General features: G+C 31.5%; 1 long non-coding RNA gene across 1 annotated transcript; it reads left to right on the top strand.

Annotated features, from left to right (window-relative positions):
* Positions 1-10,040: 10,040 nt before the first annotated feature.
* LOC107398433 (uncharacterized) lies at positions 10,041-12,131 on the top strand. Its single transcript, XR_010333399.1, has 4 exons — positions 10,041-11,219; positions 11,268-11,332; positions 11,401-11,682; positions 11,734-12,131. It is a non-coding gene; the product is annotated as an uncharacterized LOC107398433 (long non-coding RNA).
* Positions 12,132-15,613: the final 3,482 nt, after the last annotated feature.

Here is a 15,613-nt window from a genome sequence, read left to right as displayed (position 1 = left end):
ATTAAAAAATTATATAAAAAAGACAGATAACGTCGTATTCTGACACAAAAAAACGAATTACGTTATAGACTTGACGAGAACGGCGTATCTCGGACTCTTATAGGACTCTTATAGGGTCAAAAAGTATCAGTTTGGATTAAAACAAATTATTTTTGTTGACTCTCAGTCTGAATTGTTCATCAGTTCAAACAAAAACGGCTTATTTTAGACGATCTTTTGCTTTGAACATGAAAACATACATCGAACAGACTAAAAACGTATTAATCTGGCATAAAAGAGCAATTTATGTATCACTTTGAATAAAGGCAGCTAATCCTATTCGTTTCATTGCTTAAAATAGACAAAATTGTTAATAAATCAAACAAAAACGCTGTATTCTAACACAAAATACTAATTACATTATAGTTTCGACGAGAATAGCTTATTTGGAATGATTCTATGCTGCCAAACGAGTAAATTTTTATTAAACAGACGCCAAACATCATGTTTTGTCCTATAAAGACATTTTATGTTGCAGTTTGTATTAAAACAAAATATTTTCGTTGATTCTTTGTTAGAAGCAGCAAACCTAACATTAAAGAATCTGAAAACTTTGTATTTGGACACAAACCACCGAATTTTGTATCAGTTTAGACAAAAACGGTTGATTTTCGACAATATTTTGCTTTGAACAAGAAAACTTATATCAAACTGACTAAAAACGTTTTATTTTAGCACAAAACAAAAGATTTGCGTTATAGTCTTAACGAGAGCTGTTAATTTCAAACGGTTCTATGCTTTGAAACGAGTAAACTTTCACTGTACAGAGGAAAAACATCTTATTTCGCCTTTTAAACGTCTTATTCTGGCTGAAAACTGCAAATTATATATTACTCTAGATAAAAGCAATTTATCGTGATCACTCCTTTACTTAGAATAGAGTAAACTTGTATAAAACTTAATGAAAACTTTAAATTTCGTCTCAAAGAAATAATTTACGTTATAGTTTTGACCAGCACTGTTTATTTCAAACGATTTTATGATTCGAAACTAATGAACTTTTATGGGGCAGATGCAAAACCACATATTACCACATAAAGCGTTGTTTTAAAGCAAATTATTACCTTTTGCAACAAGAAATTTCACGTCAAAGAAACTGAAAACATCGTATCCATGCACAAATATCGAATTACGTATCAGTTTAGACAAATACAGCTTATTTTAAACGATTCCTTGCTATAAACAAGAAAAATTTTATCAAACATATTGAAAATGTCTTATTCTCGAAAATAAGAGCAAATTATGTATCAGTTTTAACAAAAGCGGATTACTCTGTTTGATTCTATGCTTAGAGTAGGGTAAACTACTATAAAACGTAATGAAAACTCTATATTCAAGCTCAAAAGAACAAATTACGTTATAGTTTTGACAAAAAAAAATTATTTCGGACGACTACATACTTCGAAGTAAGCAAACTTTAATTGAACAAGTGCAAAAGTTAATACTTTGCTTTAAAATAACGATTTATGTGGTAATATGGTATTTTGCATCTGTCCTATAAAAGTTTACTCGTTTCGCTCCATTGAATCATTCGAAGTAAATTATTTTGACACAACGAAAATAATTTTTTTGTTCAAACTAACATGTTTTTATAAAACGAACTAAGACGTTTGGCATCTGTTTAGTGAAAGTTTTCTCGTTTGAGGGCATAAAATCGTTTGAAATTAACAGTTCTGGTCAAAACTATAATGTAAATTATTTCTTTGAGACGAAATTTAAAGTTTTCATTAAGTTTTATACAAGTTTGCTCTATTCTAAGCAAAGGAGTAATCAGGATAAACTGCTTTTATCCAAAGTAATACACAATTTGCAGTTTTGAGCCAGAATAAGACGTTTTTAATCTTTTTAATGTAAGTTTTCGTGTTCAAAAGAAAGAATCGTCTAAAATAAGCAATTGTGTCCAGACTGAAACGTAATTTGATTTTCTGGGCCTGAATAAGAGGTTTTCAGTTTCTTTGATGTAAGGTTTCTTGTTTGTAACAATGAATAAACGAAAATCATTGGTTTTAATCCAAACTGTGACATAAATCGTTTTTTAAAGGCGAAATCAGACGTTTTGACTCTGTTCAGTGAAAGTATACTGGTTTCAAAGCATAGAATCGTTTGAAATTAACAGTTCTCGGCAAGACTATAACGCAAATCTTTAAAGTGATACAAAGAAATAATTTACGTTATAGTTTTGACCAGAACTCTTAATTTCAAACGATTTTATGCCCCCAAACGAGAAAACTTTCACGAAACAGATGCCAAACGTCTTAGTTCGTTTTATAAAAACGACTTATGTTACAGTTTAAACAAAAACAAATTATTTTCGTTGTTGTTGTGTCAAGATAATTTATTTCGAATGATTCAATGGAGCGAAACGAGTAAACTTTTATAGGACAGATGCAAAATACCATATTACCACATAAATCGTTATTTTAAAGCAAAGTATTAGCTTTTTCACTTGTTCAATTAAAGTTTGCTTACTTCGAAGTATGTAATCGTTCGAAATATTTTTTTTTAGTCAAAACTATAACGTAATTTGTTCTTTTGAGCTTGAATATAGAGTTTTCATTACGTTTTATAGTAGTTTACTCTACTCTAAGCATAGAATCAAACAGAGTAATCCGCTTTTGTTAAAACTGATACATAATTTGCTCTTATTTTCGAGAATAAGACGTTTTCAATATGCTTGATAAAATTTTTCTTGTTTATAGCAAGGAATCGTTTAAAATATGCTGTATTTGCCTAAACTGATACGTAATTCGATATTTATGTATGGATACGAAGTTTTCAGTTTCTTTGACGTGAAATTTCTTGTTGCAAAAGGTAATAATTTGCTTTAAAACAACGCTTTATATGGTAATATGTGGTTTTGCATCTGTCCCATAAAAGTTCATTAGTTTCAAATCATAAAATCGTTTGAAATAAACAGTGCTGGTCAAAACTATAACGTAAATTATTCCTTTGAGACGAAATTTAAAGTTTTCATTAAGTTTTATACAAGTTTACTCTATTCTAAGTAAAGGAGTAATCAGGATAAATTGCTTTTATCTAGAGTAATATATAATTTGCAGTTTTCAGCCAGAATAAGACGTTTTTAATCTTTTTAATGTAAGTTTTTGTATTCAAAACAAAGGATCGTCTAAAGTAAGCAGTTTTTGTCCAGACTGAAACGTAATTCGAATTTCTGTGCCTGAATAAGGGGTTTTCAGTTACTTTGATGTAAGGTTTCATGTTTGTAACAATGAATTAACGAAAATAATTGGTTTTTATCCAAACTGTGGCATGAATCGTTTTTAAAAGGCGAAATAAAATGTTTTTCCTCTGTACAGTGAAAGTTTACTCGTTTCAAAGCATAGAACCGTTTGAAATTAACAGCTCTCGTTAAGACTATAACGCAAATCTTTTGTTTTGTGTTAAAATAAGACGTTTTTAGTCAGCTTGATATAAGTTTTCTTGTTCAAAGCAAAATATTGTCGAAAATCAACCGTTTTTGTCTAAACTGATACAAAATTCGGTGGTTTGTGTCCGAATACAAAGTTTTCAGATTCTTTAATGTTAGGTTTGCTGCTTCTAACAAAGAATCAACGAAAATATTTTGTTTTAATACAAACTGCAATATAAAATGTCTTTATAGGACAAAACATGATGTTTGGCGTCTGTTTAATAAAAATTTACTCGTTTGGAAGCATAGAATCATTCCAAATAAGCTATTCTCGTCGAAACTATAATGTAATTAGTATTTTGTGCTAGAATACAGCGTTTTTGTTTGATTTATTAACAATTTTGTCTATTTTAAGCAATGAAACCAATAGGATTAGCTGCCTTTATCCAAAGTGATACATAAATTGCTCTTTTATGCCAGATTAATACGTTTTTAGTCTGTTCGATGTATATTTTCATGTTCAAAGCAAAAGATCGTCTAAAATAAGCCGTTTTTGTTTGAACTGATGAACAATTCAGACTGAGAGTCAACAAAAATAATTTGTTTTAATCCAAACTGATACTTTTTGACCCTATAAGAGTCCTATAAGAGTCCGAGATACGCCGTTCTCGTCAAGTCTATAACGTAATTCGTTTTTTTGTGTCAGAATACGACGTTTTCTGTCTGTTTAATATAATTTTTTAATAATAATAATAATAACAACAATAATAATAATAATAATAATAATAATAATAATAATAATAATAATAATAATAATAATAGTAATAATAATAATAATAATAATAATAATAGTAATAATAATAATAATAATAATAATAATAATAATAGTAATAAAAGTAAGCTTAGTTTTCTAAGCAAAAATGAAGCTTATTTTGTGTGTTATATGAGCGTTTTCTCATTTCTATGCAAGAGATCATCTGTGATCTGTGTTTTTAGGCAAGAAATTGAATAAAATTAATAACTCATTTTAAAACTGGTATAAAAACATTTACTATACAAAAGTTAATAATAATAATAATAATAATAATAATAATAGTAATAATAATAATAATAATAATAATAATAAAAATAATAATAATAGTAATAAAAGTAAGCTTAGTTTTCTAAGCAAAAATGAAGCTTATTTTGTGTGTTATATGAGCGTTTTCTCATTTCTATGCAAGAGATCATCTGTGATCTGTGTTTTTAGGCAAGAAATTGAATAAAATTAATAACTCATTTTAAAACTGGTATAAAAACATTTACTATACAAAAGTTAATAATAATAATAATAATAATAATAATAATAATAATAATAATAATAATAATAATAATAATAATAATAATAATAATAGTAATAATAACAATAATAATAATAATAATAATAATAAAAATAATAATAATAATAATAATAATGATAATAATACTTATAATAATGAATTTCTTTGTAAATTAAAGCTTAGTTTTTCTAAGCAAAAATGATGCTTATTTTGTGTTATCTGAGCGTTTTCTCATTTCTATGTAAGAGATCATCTGTGATCTGTTTTTTTAGGCAAGAAATTGTCTAAAATTAATAACTCATTTTAAAACTGGTATAAAAACATTTACTATACAAAAGTTATAATCGATTTTTAATAATAATAATATTAATAATAATAATAATAATAATAATAATAATAATAATAATAATAATAATAATAATAATAATAAAAATAATAGTAATAATAATAATAATAATAAAAATAATAATAATAGTAGTAATAAAAATAAGCTTAGTTTTCTAAGCAAAAATGAAGCTTATTTTGTGTTATATGAGCTTTTCTCATTTCTATGCAAAAGATCATGTGTGATCTGTGTTTTTAGGCAATCTAAGCCATTTGATAGTTTTTAGGCAAGAAATTGGCTAAAATTAATAACTCATTTTAAAACTGGTATAAAAACATTTACTATACAAAAGTTAATAATAATAATAATAATAATAATAATAATAATAATAATAATAACAATAATAATAATAATAATAATAATAATAATAATAATAATAGTAATAGTAACAAAAGTAATAATAATAATAATACTTTTAATAAGGAAAAATGGAGCTTATTTTGTGTGTTACATGAGCGTTTTCTCATTTCTATGCATAAGCCATTTAATAGTTTTTAATATTTAACAAAAATTTGCATTAAAATAAAATGTTTGAAAAACTGAAATTAAACTAAATTAAGTGTGTCTAACAATTTAGTAGAGAAAAAAGGAGGAGACATAAAAGTCACTAAAGTCTTAGAGTTGTCTTTAGTCGTCATATTAATAACAATTACATTTATAATAACAATACTAGTAGTACTAAATTTGCTTATATGCAAGCGCTTAATTAAGGTAACAGTTTTTTTGTTTTTTGCTTATATCTCGAAAACAGTTACTCCTATCAATTTTTACTTTTTCACCAAAATTAAGGTGATAAAATTTCCTACAAAATAGTTATTTGCATTTTTCATGTAGAACTAACCATAAGCGAGATATAAGTTTGAAAATAATTAATAATTAAAAAAAAGTGTTTTAACAGAAAATGTCTTGTGATTTATAAAATACACTTAATTTATTGGGTCCAATACTGTATTAGAAGAAAAAGGAGGTGACATAAAAGTCACTGAAGTCTTCAGAGTCGTTTTTAAATGCTGCATTTTTGTCTTCGTCTCAAACATTGAAAACTGAATTACATTTTTGTTCAGTAACAGTTACAGTTTTCTTATTGGTTTTTTGCTTATATCTCGAAAACAGTTACTCCTATCAAATTTTATCTTTCTTTCAAAATTAAAGCTGATAAAATTCCCAACAAAATAGTTATTTACATTTTTCTTGTAGGACCAAGCATAAACGAGTTATAGAGTTGGATATAAATAATATTTAACAAAAATTTGCTATAAAATAAAATGCTTGAAAAACTTGAATTAAACTAAATTAATTGTGTCTAACACTTTAGTAGAGGAAAAAGGAGAAGACATAAAAGTCACTAAATGTTTCAGAGTCGTCTTTAGTCGTCATATTAATAACAATAACATTAATAATAATAATACTAATAGTACTAAATTTGCTTATATGCAAACGCTTAATTAAGGTAACAGTTTTTTGGTTTTTTGCTTATATCTCGAAAACAGTTACTCCTATCAATTTTTACTTTTTCACTAAAATTAAAGGTGATAAAATTTCCTACAAAATAGTTATTTGCATTTTTCATGTAGAACTAACCATAAGCGAGATATAAGTTTGAAAATAATTAATAATTAAAAAAAAGTGTTTTAACAGAAAATGTCTTGTGATTTAAAATACACTTAATTTATTGGGTTCAATACTTTATTAGAAGAAAAAGGAGGTGACATAAAAGTCACTGAAGTCTTCAGAGTTGTTTTTAAATGCTGCATTTTTGTCTTCGTCTCAAACATTGAAAACTGAATTACATTTTTGTTCAGTAACAGTTACAGTTTTCTTATTGGTTTTTTGCTTATATCTCGAAAACACTTACTCCTATCAAATTTTATCTTTCTTTCAAAAATAAAGCTGATAAAATTTCCAACAAAATAGTTATTTACATTTTTCTTGTAGGACCAAGCATAAACGAGTTATAGAGTTGGATATAAATAATATTTAACAAAAATTTGCTTTAAAATAAAATGCTTGAAAAACCCGAATTAAACTAAATTAATTGTGTCTAACACTTTAGTAGAGGAAAAAGGAGAAGACATAAAAGTCACTAAATGTTTCAGAGTCGTCTTTAGTCGTCATATTAATAACAATAACATTAATAATAATAATACTAATAGTACTAAATTTGCTTATATGCAAACGCTTAATTAAGGTAACAGTTTTTTGGTTTCTTGCTTATATCTCGAAAACAGTTACTCCTATCAATTTTTATCTTTTTTTCAAAATTAAAGCTGATAAAATTTCCTACAAAATAGTTATTTGCATTTTTTTGTAGGACCAACCATAAGCGAGTTATTGAGTTGGATATAAATAATCTTTAACAAAAATTTGCTTTAAAATAAAATGTTTGAAAAACCGAAATTAAACTAAATTAAGACTAACACTTTAGTGGAGGAAAAAGGAGAAGACATAAAAGTCACCAAAGTCTTAAGAGTCGTTTTTAGTCGTCACATTAATAACAATAACATTAATATTAATAATACTAATATTACTAAATTTGCTTATATGCAAGCGCTTAATTAAGGTAACAGTTTTTTGGTTTCTTGCTTATATCTCGAAAACAGTTACTCCTATCAATTTTTATCTTTTTACTAAAATTAAAGCTGATAAAATTTCCTACAAAATAGTAATTTGCATTTTTCATGTAGGACTAACCATAAGCGAGATATAAGTTTGAAAATAATTAATATACTTTGGTTTTTTGCTTATATCTCGAAAACAGTTACTCCTATCAATTTTTATTTCTCTTTCAAAATTAAAGCTGATAACATTTCCTACAAAATAGTTATTTGCATTTTTCTTGTAGGACCAACCATAAGCGAGTTATAAAGTTGGATATAAATAATATTTAACAAAAACTTGCTTAAAAATAAAATGTTTGAAATACTGAAATTAAACTAAATTAATTGTGTCTAACACTTTAGTAGAGAAAAAAGAAAAAGACATAAAAGTCACCAAAGTCTTCAGAATCGTTTTTAGACGTCATATTAATAACAATAACATTAATAATAATAATACTAACAGTACTAAATCTGCTTATATGCAAGCGCTTTATTAAGGTAACAGTTTTTTGGTTTCTTGCTTATATCTCGAAAACAGTTACTCCTATGAATTTTTGTCTTTCTTTCAAAATTAAAGCTGATAAAATATTCTACAAAATAGTTATTTGCATTTTTCTTGTAGGACCAACCATAAGCGAGTTATAGAGTTGGATATAAATAATATATAACAAAAATTTGCTTTAAAATAAAATGTTTGAAAAACTGAAATTAAACTAATTTAACTGTGTCTAACACTTTAGTAGAGGAAAAAGGAAAAGACATAAAAGTCACTAAAGGTTTCAGAGTTGTCTTTAGTTGTCATATTAATAACAATAACATTAATAATAATAATACTAATAGTACTAAATTTGCTTATATACAAACGCTTAATTAAGGTAACAGTGTTTTGGTTTCTTGCTCATATCTCGAAAACAGTTACTCCTATCAATTTTTATCTTTCTTTCAAAATTAAAGCTGATAACATTTCCTACAAAATAGTTATTTGCATTTTTCTTGTAGGACCAACCATAAGCGAGTTATAAAGTTGGATATAAATAATATTTAACAAAAACTTGCTTAAAAATAAAATGTTTGAAATACTGAAATTAAACTAAATTAATTGTGTCTAACACTTTAGTAGAAAAAAAAGAAAAAGACATAAAAGTCACCAAAGTCTTCAGAATCGTTTTTAGTCGTCATATTAATAACAATAACATTAATAATAATAATACTAATAGTACTAAATGTGCCAGTCTAACGAGACTGGTGCGTGGGAGTATTTTTGAGTAAAGATGACAAAGGGGAGGATCGCTTACCTTGGTCGCCGATCCGCCTGAAATAATCTCTCGGGGATCACTTCACAGTGCACTCAAGAAAACACAAGTTTCAGCGAAACCAGCCGTTTATTTTACAACACTGACAAGCAAATGAAAGAAAATTAATAATGGATACAAAAAATAAAAATAAAAAAAAAATAAGAATTCTCCTACTGATCACGCAAACGTAATGGTCACAAGGACTGTTCGATTTCGGAATCAAACAAGAACTAACTAAACTTCGGAATTTTGAAATTAGGAAAGCTCGCCTTCGGAGAGGGGCTACTTCCTAGACCAATAACTTAGAAGCATCCCTTGGCGGCAATTCTCGATCGGAACGTTGTTGCCAAATTTTTCTCTCTTACCCGAACTAACGCGAGGACCCAGAGAGAGGCTAGGTCTTTTGTAGTCCTTGTGACTTTGATGGATCGTCTCAACACTTGTGACGGTATACAATTTCTACGAATAATATGAATCAAGAGATTACACGGTACCACCGCTTGATTTTGAGTACGTTCCATCGCCTAACTAAGGTAGCCAGGACCTCGCGACTCTCCTGTGAATAGAAAGGTCCTGAATACCTGTCTGGTCTGGCCGATCTTACAGCTAAACAAGTTGTACAATTACGTGAGGACCGCATCCATTGTATTTCTAGCATGTGGAGGCCAATTCCCTTAATTCGCGTCTAGTAATTCGGTTCCATGGACTTGATTATCAAAGAGAAACTATTAAACCGCGATTCTACGAAATGACCACATGTCCCCAATAACCAGATGACGACCGTTTCGATCATAGAGGCGGTCGTCGGGGGTGGTCGAACATTAAAGTTTTCTAAAGAAGACGGCACTAATTTTGACAAATTTATGATTTCCCGTACATGAACTTAAATGCTGAAAAAGACTGATAAAGTGTCGGCCTTCCGAGAACGCAATCTGGTCGACACTTTCGAATTTGATTCATGTGACAAATAACGGTCAAACTGAAACTAAAGGAACCGAAATTACTATTATTATTTATTATTATTATTAACATAGATTCTTTGCTGAGGTTAACACCTTTATAGCAAAATATCAAGAAATACGGTTTCGTGTTAAATAAAACACCATTGAATAATGAAAAATGAAATACAATTTTAATCTACAGTTAAATTAGTTAATTAATAAAGGTTAATGTTAATTATTGTAATGTGTCATATTGATTCTTGAAGGAAGAAACAGTAACAGCTGCAACAACGTTATCAGGCAAGCCATTCCATATATCAAATGCACGATTTGTCAAATAATTCTTTCTAACGGTAGTCTTAAATGGTTCTTTTTTCAGCTTATAAGAATGACCTCTAAGTCTGTCATGATATTGAATTTGCAAGAAATTGCGTGTTACTCCAGGAAATAAACCATGAGTAAGCCGAAAAATTTGAATTGCATCTGCCCTGTTTTGACGAGCACGTAGATCTGGTATTTTGAGTATTTCAAGACGTTGTTCATATGAAACTTGTCTTAAACAGTGTGTCCATCTAGTTACCAGGTGCTGAGTTCTTTCCAGCAAATCAATATCCTTTAACAAATAAGGTCTCCAGACTGGAATGGCAAATTCCAAATGCGGCCTTATGTAAGTGATGTACACCTTTGAAATAAAACTGACTGAAGGATTTGGAAAAACATGCTTTAGCAAATAAAACATTTTACGCGCTCGACCCACTGATGCTAGACATTGCTCTGACCATCCTAACTTATCATTTACAATGACCCCTAGATCTTTGGTTGAGGTTTTTACACTCAGGAGTGTGCCATTTATATGATAAAGGTACTTTGGGTTGTTGTGGCCACACTGAAGTACACAGCAGTTTGCAATATTTAGTGGTATTTGCCACTTCTCGCTCCATTGGAAGATTAAATTAAGTTGGTCTTGCAAGTCCGTGACAAGTGGGTTAGCAAATTACTTAATATCATCCGCATATGCTGAATAGCTGTCCAGTGAAAACAATAAATCTGCTGTATATAACAAGAATAAAATTGGTCCAAGAACTGATCCCTGTGGGACCCCACTTAATACTGGTTTAGAGTACGAAAATTTACCGCAGACTTTTACACAATAGTTTCGATTTGATAGAAACGCTCGGATCCAATCAAGCAAATTTCCTGTTACACCATAGGACTCCAGTTTTGCTAACAAGAGATTGTGAGGGACTTTATCAAAGGCTTTACTAAAATCAAGGTAAATTATGTCTACAGGTTGGTTAGTGTCTAACATTTTTGTCCATAGATTTGTGCAGGATAGCAAATTTGTGACAACTGACCTACCTGGTAAAAAGCCGTGCTGATGCTCAGGTATTAAATTATTTTTTCTCATGTAAGTTAATAGTTCCTTGACTATAACTTTTTCCATAATTTTACAGCATGTCGACGTGAGACTTACAGGTCTATAGTTAGCAGGATCAAGTTTATCTCCTGACTTGTACAAAGGCGTGATTGTTGCTTGCAACCACTCGTAGGGCAAAGTGCCTTGTAAGAATGATTTTGTCATCATTTTGGCAAGTGGGCCCGACAACGAAGCAGCACAAGTTCTCAGGAGTTTGGGAGGTATCTGATCCGGACCTGGAGCTGTATTTAATTTAATGGCACAGAGTTGGCTTTTTACCAGATCCGGAGTAAAATTAATATAAGACAACCCACTAAATGTACTTGTAGGCATAAATGACGGTATATTATTATTAATGTTTAAATTATAGGTAGCAGCAAAACTGTCCGCTAAAGTGTTTGCAGTTTCTGTATGATCGGAGCAGAGTAGACCTGAAGCATTTCGTACTAAAGGGACCGACACACGACTAGAGATAAATTTACGTACATGGGAATAAAATAGTTTTGGTTTATTTAATATAGAATTTTCATAATTACACCTGGCTATTTGTAAATCAGATTTTAGTTGGTTAGAAAATCTTTTATAAGCAGAAAAATTATCTTCAGTAGGCTTCCTTTTAAATTTTTTCCATAATTTAGCTTTGTATTTTATTTTGTCAAGCATGTGTTGATTTATCCACGGTTTATCTTTTCTCAGTCGGTTTGTAAACAGTCTGGAATTTGTTGTAATGCAAGTTTGTAAAATCGATTTAAAATGTTTCCATTGTTCTTCCGCATTTAGTGAATCTAAACCATTCCAGTCGTAAGTCAAGAGACTTTCGTCTATGCGAGTGTAGTCAACAATTGATGTTGTTTTAATTCTTGCATATGGCTCTGAATATATCATAATTTGTAACTCAATTTCGATTTTTGCATGATCAGATGTACCTACAGGATTCGAAACGTTTAAAGACGATACAAGGTTAACGTCAGACAAAATTACCAAATCAAGTAATGAAGGACGTTGTTGGGATCTAAATCGTGTAGGTTCAGTGACTATTTGTGACAAATTATTCTCCAAGAGCAATTCAGAAAATTGTTTTTCGATGATTGTTTGACCTGTTGTGTTTTTAGCAGACCAGTCTATACATGGAAAATTGAAATCTCCCATGATAATTAAGTTAGGATACTGATTAATAGTTGATTGTATGGTATTAAATAGATTTTTATCATTTTCGTGATTGTTAAAAGACGCTCCTGTTGGTGGTCTGTAAATACATGCTATAACAAAGGTTTGTTCATTTCCTTCAAATTTTAACCATAGAGAATCATAAGGTTTAACAGATATGCAAATTTGAGTAATTTTAAAAAATTTTGAAATTTTAATTTTATCTACATAAAAACACACACCGCCACCTTTTTGAGATAGGCGATCATCTCTGTAAATAGAGTAATTTTCAATGTGTACAGCATCATCAGAGATAGACGGATTAAGCCAAGTCTCCGTGAGTGCGATAATAGAAGGTCTAAATTCAGTTACTTCTAATAACAAATCATTAAATTTTGAAGATAAAGATGCGATATTCGTATACAGAAGAGCCATTGAACAAGGGTAAATATTTAGTTTTTTTGATGTGAAATAATTTTTGGTACGTGGTTAACGTATTTAATTGTCAAGTCCTTTTCGCCAACATCAAGTCTTCGCTTTAATTCATCACGCAAATTGTTTAAATGCTTTAGTTGACCCGGGGTTTTATCATCACTAATAGTAATGTGAGCAAATTGTGGGTGCTGCAGCAAAGACGATTTTTTCTTCAAGCATAGACGTGCCATTTGTTGAGTTTTAAATTGCAATTTTAGTAAGCGAGGTTTATCACCGACGGCTTTTCCTACGCGAAAAACATTTTCCGGACCAATCACAAGTGATGGATCAATGACCTCGAGGACATCATTTACCACATCCACGTCTTGTTTATTAGCGACAGGTTTAACATTGTACATACTTTTTCATATTTCGTCTTTAACAAATAACACATTTGTTACAATGCCCCCCCCTTAAAACGGATCAATTTTTTCCACATGAGCCAAATAAATTGATGCGTTCCCCTTACACTAACGCGAGGTTTTCGCCAAGTTGAAAACCTATTTTAATTCGTTGGGTTGCCGTCTATCCTGCTCCTGGTGCGTGGTTCTTCGTCCGAGTTCGGGTTCTAGGAGGTCCAGTCCTGTTTTATCTCCTGGCGGCCGCTAACTCTGTAACACAGACTGAACCCAGTACCTGTGCGACTTTGAATCACACAACCGACCTGATTTCTGTGTCTGTTGGTCCTCGTCTGCGTTACTGCTGCGGTGTCGCCGTTTGTGTTGACCCTGTTCCTGGTTGTTTTGTGGTTCCCGGGCCCTGTCCTTAAGGATGCAGTTGCCCCCCCTTCTTCCTCGCCACGCCGGCCTTGGTGTTGAACCTGTCGTTGTCGGAGCTGCGCTGTTCTTGGATTCAATCTCTTATGCTACCTAGACTACCTTATCCTACTTATCTGCAAACACAACTATTAGTTCTTATTCTAAATTCTTAGTGTACTAATCCATGGTTGGTCCTCGACTGGTCCTTGGCTTCTTGTGTGTCTTTTTGTTACCTGTGTTTGTCGACTTATCTTATCCAACCTGGTACTCTCTCCTAGTGCGGCAGGTTCGATTTCGGATTGTGTTAATGAGGTATTTGCATGCAGGGGTTCTGTTGTGGTTAGGTCATGCGCTACTGTATGGTTTGTTTCTGTTGTCGGTGGTGCATGAGCTGCAGTCTCTAAGTCTGCCCCGTGGTTTCCAGACTTTGGGAGTGGTGACTCTCGAACCTCCGGAATCCGGGACAAGTCCGGGACTACCTAACATGCAATTACGCTTATCTATTCTACGTTTAACTGGTACCTTCCCTAATTCGTCTGATTATGACGTTATCTAACATTTCCTGGATACAATTTTGCCTGACTTGCTTACGAGCAAACGGTACGCGATACGGTGGTTTTGCTATTGGTGGGCTGTCATCAGTGTTTATCCTATGTTTCACCAGGTTCGTAACATTGAGCTGAGCCGTTCCTACTGCGAAGAGATCCGGATACTCTTCTAAAACGTAATACAACTTCTCTCGCTCGTACTCTTGTAAGTGCTCAACCATAAAGGGCCTCAACTCCTCGTTACACCTCAAGTTGGGTCCTGTCCCTTCGAACGCTCCAGACACAGGGGTTACGTTTAAAATTGGTGTATGACGTTGAATGGTCAGAGGTGTTGGAGTCGTATTGAGAATCCTGATGACTATTTTTCTGTGGTTTGGATCGTTTTGTGTGGTGGGTGGCACGTTAGTTACGCTACGTGCAATGCAAATTCCGGGTTGACTGGTGTTTGAAGGTTTGCAGATTACCGTACCTGCAGGTATCCGATTGTTAATCGGGATCCAGTAATCGCAACCGTGAAATGGTGGTATTTCTAAGTCTTCTTTGATACTGACGAGGTTCGGGTACTTCCGGGTGTGGTCAAAACCTCTGCAAATGTCAGGATTGGCCAGATCCTTTAATTCACCAGGTCTCTGAAGGTGTAAACTATTAATGAGCAGTAAGTCCGCAGGTTCTTTTGGGTTATTGGAAATCCTTTTATTGTTCCGGTGTAACCCCTCAGACAATGCTGCTCTGTTGTTGCTGTTGTATGCAACAACATGGTGCTGGCTCGAACGGGCACTTTCCAAGGGTAACCTAACACCTTTTAATTCTAATACTTCCTCCTTAAAATCTAAACGTGGCTGGAATTTTTCGAAGAAATCCAGCCCAAGCAAACCGTCTGCGTCAAAGTTTAAATCTGATCCGCAAATAATAAATTCATGTGAAATTTTGATGTTCTTCGCGAGTTCAAACGTGATGTTAGCTTCCCCATATTTTCGCAACATGTTTCCCGAAATGTCCGTCATTGCAATTTCGTTTTTTCGCGTTGTAGGTATTTTAAATTTTTGAACGAAACTGTTTTTCACGATTGAGACTGACGCTTCACTGTCGATTAACCAAAGTGAATTTTGTGTGTGAATTTGTAAAGTTATGAATTTTGAGTGCGAGTTTACTTTTAAAATAACTTGGGCTAGTTTTGGCGCAGTTACGAGGCTTCTTGGGAGTTTAAAGGACATTGATCCGTAATGTGTGTGTTTGGTAGCGCGCAATGGTAACAGCCGGTTACCGTGTTGCTGAGGCATCCTTTACGAAAATGTCCCGGTTGGAAACATTTGCCGCAAATCCC

The sequence above is a fragment of the Tribolium castaneum genome, chromosome 3 (assembly GCF_031307605.1).
Source record: "Tribolium castaneum strain GA2 chromosome 3, icTriCast1.1, whole genome shotgun sequence".
NCBI lineage: Eukaryota > Metazoa > Arthropoda > Insecta > Coleoptera > Tenebrionidae > Tribolium > Tribolium castaneum.
The sequence above is the reverse complement of the archived record's forward strand: the minus strand, read 5'-3'. Positions and strand labels throughout refer to the sequence as shown.